Genomic DNA, 5,000 nt, shown 5'->3' with positions numbered 1-5,000 from the left:
CTCTCCCTCTCTTTCTCTCTCTTCTCTCCTCTCTCTTTCTCTCTCTTCTCTCCCTCTCCTTCTCTCTCTACTCTCCTCTCTCTTTCTCTCTCTTCTCTCTCTCTCTCTCTCTCTCTCTCTCTCTCTCTCTCCTCTCTCTCTCTCTCTCTCTCTCTCTCTCTCTCTCTCTCTCTCCTCTCTCTCTCTCTCTCTCTCTCTCTCCCCCTCCCTTCCTCCCTCCCCCTGCCCTCCCTCTCTCAACCCATCTTCCGGTATTTTCTCCAAACCCTTTCACATTATCATGGGATTAGGGTTGGACCTTTTTTTCTTCCTTTCTTCCTTTTTTCCTTTCTTCCTTCTTTTCAAAGGTCGCGTGTGATATTCATCTCGCGTCTCTCCCGCTCATTTCATTTCCACAATGGGTTTACGGGATGTATGTATGTTATTTTTTTGTTTTTTTTTTCCTGTATTACAAGCTGTTAAGGGATTTGTGGACGTGTGTCGTACTTTCGAATTACAACTGATTATGATGTTTGATGCTATGAGCTTAGCGAAGAGAATCGCTTATTGAGAGATAAAAGTCAGTATCATCATTATGTCGAAATACATTTTCATTCCTGTTTTTTTTCTACGATTAATTTGCCCTTTTTATTATTTTCCAGGTAAGACGGAGGGAATGTCGAGCCTGAGGCGAATTTTGGCAGGTTTTGGTAATGTGCATTTTTTTATCACGCTGTTTACCCTCTTGTCTCTGTTTGTTTTATATTTGCATCTCTGTTACCTCCCCCCCAGCTGTCTCTCTTTCTTTCTTTCTTGTTGTCTTTCTTTCTACCTCCTTCCTTCCCCCGTCCCTGCATTCACATTCCTTCTCCACTCTTGTTCCTCTCATTTCTTCTCTTCCTCTCCTTCCCCCTCTTCTACTTCCCTCCTCCTATATTCCTTCCTTCCACCTCCACCTCTCTCTCTCTCTCTCTCTCTCTCTCTCTCTCTCTCTCTCTCTCTCTCTCTCTCTCTCTCTCTCTCTCTCTCTCTCTCTCTCTCTCTCTCTCTCTTTCTCTCTCTCTCTCCCTCTCCCTCTCCCTCCCCCCTCCCCCTCTCCCTCCCCCTCCCTCCCTTTCTCCCTTCCTTTTTCCCTCCCTCCTTCCCTCCCTCCCTCACTTCCTGTCTCCCTTCTCGTCCTCCCACCCTCTCTTCTTCTTCCCTCCCCTCTCTTCCCTTCCTCCCTCCCTGCCTCTTCCCCCCTTCAATTCGTAGCCTTCCACCCCCGCCTTCACCCCCTCCCCCGCCTCCCCCCCCCCCCTTCTCCCTCCTGTGTCCTGCGAGAGATCCTGTGAGATAGGGTGTTAGCGCGGAAGTCCATTTCTGCAGCAGATAACGCGCATCCATTAACGTGCGTGGAAGTAGGCACAATCACACCTGCAGTCGCTAATGCGTTTGCGAGGGGTGGTATGTATGTTGAGAGGGTGTGTGCGTGTGTTTGTGTAAGATGCGTGTGTGTGTGTGTGTGTGTGTGTGTGTTGTGTGTGTGTGTGTGTGTGTGTGTGTGTGTGTGTGTGTGTGTGTGTGTGTGTGTGTGTGTGCTTATGTATGTATGTACTGATATGTGTGTTTGTCTACTTTTTTCAGGTGTATGTTTGTACGTTTAAACTGAGCCATTCATGTGTGTTTCTGTCTGTGTGCATCTGTGCTTGCGTCGCTTGTATGTGCCCTCCGCTACGGCTTGCCTTTGTGGGGATTAGGAAATCATCGATTTTTTTTTTCCTTTTTTTTTTGGGGGGGGCGATGTTGTGGGTCTCTTCGTAATCTGGACATTGTGTGGGAGGGGAGAGGGAGGGGGAGGTGGTACCTAGGGCATTGCTTGCAGGCCTATAGGATTCCCTCCCATTTTCACGCTGTTTTATATGTAGACACAACTGCCATCTGGTGTGAGGTTGTAATATAAACGCTTTTTATCATCCATATTCATTTCATCTTTTTATGTTTCTTCCAACTTTAATAAAAATAAATATCCAGTATCATGATAGATAGAAATCTTAATCATTTTCCTTCAACCTTTAATGTATATAACACCTTTTCTCTCTTTTCTTTTCTTCTCTCTTCTTCTCTCCTTTTTTATCGATAATAGAGTCGGACGCCCTTTTCATTTATCCTGTTTTGGTAAGCTGGACTAATCCCGCCCGGCGTCGCGCCCTAGGCCTATCTCGGCATCAGTAGGCATACGGGGGACCGTTTTTTGACATAGGTAGATCCGAAGCAACGTTTCGCTGACGCTGATTGGATGTGACGTTTAACGTTTGTTGGATCTGACGTTTTAATTGTGCGTCGGGGGCGGGACTCGGGTTATTGAGGTCGTTACGTTGATCTTGTTAAGGTAGTTTCCTCTCGTTTTTACTGTTGTTGGTATTGCTGTCCATGTTATTATTTTTCATTTTGTTGTTATTTTTATTGGTGTTGTTATTATTATAATTATTGATATCATTATTATAAATATTATGTTATTATTTCTATTATTATCATTATTGTTGTTATTCTTGTCATCATCATCATCATCATAATCATCATCATCATCATCATCATTATTGATTGTTATTATTGCAATTGTTACTGTTACTACTACTACTACCATGATCATCATCACTAATTGCAGTTATTGTAGTCATTAATGCTCACTGGTGTTGCTGTGCTGTTATTGTTGCTCATTGCTGTAGTTAGTTTTGCCATCTTTGCAAATTTTTAGTTATGCGTTTTGATAATGACGTTTTTCACTTTTTCTATTAGTTGTTGTGATTTGCGTGTGATGTTTTGTGGCTCAGTGTTTCTGTCGCGGATAATTTCCTACGCATTGATTGAAATCCATTGGATAATCTGGAAGGAGTAGCTAGTATGCGTGTTCGTGTGTGTGTGTGTGTGTGTGTGTGTGTGTGTGTGTGTGTGTGTTTGCTTGTTTGTCTATGCACTGGCCTATGTGCATTCGTAAATGCTTTCGCGGGTGCAATAACCACGTGAATAGGCCTACAAGATAACGACGAGGACTGACAGCGGGAGTTTCATTAATTCCTCCTCGAGTCTCTCCCCGGCGGCGTCCATTCTTTCAGGCATATCACCGGACGTGACAGATCGCCCGCGCTTGTTATTCATGGTGTCACAGCTGACCGCATTGATCGCTTGACGCAAAAGAGCTATGGAGAGCCCTCGATTCAAGGACTGTTGTAAATGTTACTGTCAGAACAACAATGGTCGATTGCGGATTTTTTTTTTCTGTTTCCGTGTTCGGCCGTAGCATACATCACCATAATTATGAACCATTGATATGCGAGATATTTAAATGTATATGCGAGGTACATTGTGATGAAAATGTCTCGCGGGTTACACGTGTCACTCAATGTCCAGCGGGGCGGGGAGGGCACCTCACGCCCGCCGCCTTCCCCTCGCACCCGCTCACACGCGCACATGCACGCACACACACATATTCACAAGTACCTTACCCTTCCACACACGCAATCAGTGCAGACAAATGCACTTTACGCACACACGTTTACCGACCTCATAGAGCCAACGAACCTGGCCAGCTGTGTTTAGACGTCACAGGTGCGCGCCTCTGCGCGGCACGGGTCGGCGCTGCGTCGGTTCCTGTGGCCGTTGGTGCTGGATTTATTGTTTTTGTTCGTATTACTTTCAGCCAGTTGTTGGCATTGTTAATGCATCATAATTATCATTATCAGTGTCATTATGATATACATCATGCATCATTATTATTATTATTATCATTGCTGTTGTCATCGTTTTTTTTATGGTTAACTGTTTTCCCATTCCCGAAAATATTTCAGGAAAATCAGCTGTTTGCGCCCATCTGTGGCTCTTCCCCTTCGATTTCGCTTATGCCATTGCGAAATCATCGGATTTTCGGCACGGAAATACTAATAAAAGAAGAAAAAAAGGGCATAGGCCTACTGTTACGAGAGAACATTACCTCCCCCCTTCTATTCCCTCTTTTTATAGGCATAAGGTTGAATAAGCGCATAGTCCTCCTCGTCCTCGTTTCCTCCTCCCCTCTTTCCTCGTCGCCCGAGCTGTTAAAATATGTGTGACACAAGGGCAGGCCCCCCCCCCTTCCCCTCTCCCTCTCAGGATCCCTCTCCCTACCCTCTCTCGCTCTCGTTTCTTCTCCCCTTTCCTCTCCCTCTCTCATTCCCTCTCGTTCTCCCTCTTTCTCCCCCTCTTCCGGTTCCTCTTCCATTCTCGCCTCTCCCACACTCTCGCTATCATTCTCTCTCCTCTCTCTCTCTCTCTCTCCTCTCTCTCTCTCTCCTCCCCTTCTCTCCTCCCCTTCTCTCCTCCCCTTCTCTCCTCTCCCCTCTCCCTCTCTCTTTCCCTCTCCCCTCTCCTCTCCCCTTTCCTCTCCCTCTCCCCTCTCCCTTTCCCCCATAGAGTAAGGAAATGCCCTGCGCCCCGTTGCTTTTAAAGGAAAAGCACCGCTGTGACCGGGCTAAAGAAGGTTTTTTTGCCTTGCCGTATCGAGGCGTGGGATAAGGCAACTATGTCGTCCAATGAAAAATATCGTATGCACACTGTGTGATTATTAAGAGTTGTGGAAAAAATGATACTGGAGACTGGCGATCTGAGGGGTGGGGTTGGGGGGGTGATTTCTCTGCGAATATTGCACAAATGCTTTCTAATCGCTCGCTTAATTCTCTGTCGTTTATTCCTCTTGTTGGTGGTTTCCGTTTTGCATTTTCTAGTGTTTCACGTTTCGCTCTCGCCTTTACCCAGGGAATATTTATAGGCATAGGTTATGTATATGATATGTAAGTTATGTGTGTGTTATCCTACTCCTTGAAAAAAATGTGTGTGTGTGTGTGTGTGAGAAAGGGAGAGAGAGAGGGAGAGAAAGAGAATGTATCTCTGTATGTATAAGTTTTTATGCATGATTATCCCCCCCCCCCCCGTCACGAGAGAGGGAGAAGGGGAGGGAGGGGCGAGTGCGGGAGATAGCCACTCGGGCCTCCCTCGCCGAGTCCCTC

The sequence above is a fragment of the Penaeus monodon genome, chromosome 18, assembly GCF_015228065.2.
Source record: "Penaeus monodon isolate SGIC_2016 chromosome 18, NSTDA_Pmon_1, whole genome shotgun sequence".
NCBI classification, from domain to species: Eukaryota; Metazoa; Arthropoda; class Malacostraca; order Decapoda; family Penaeidae; genus Penaeus; species Penaeus monodon.
The sequence above is the reverse complement of the archived record's forward strand: the minus strand, read 5'-3'. Positions refer to the sequence as shown.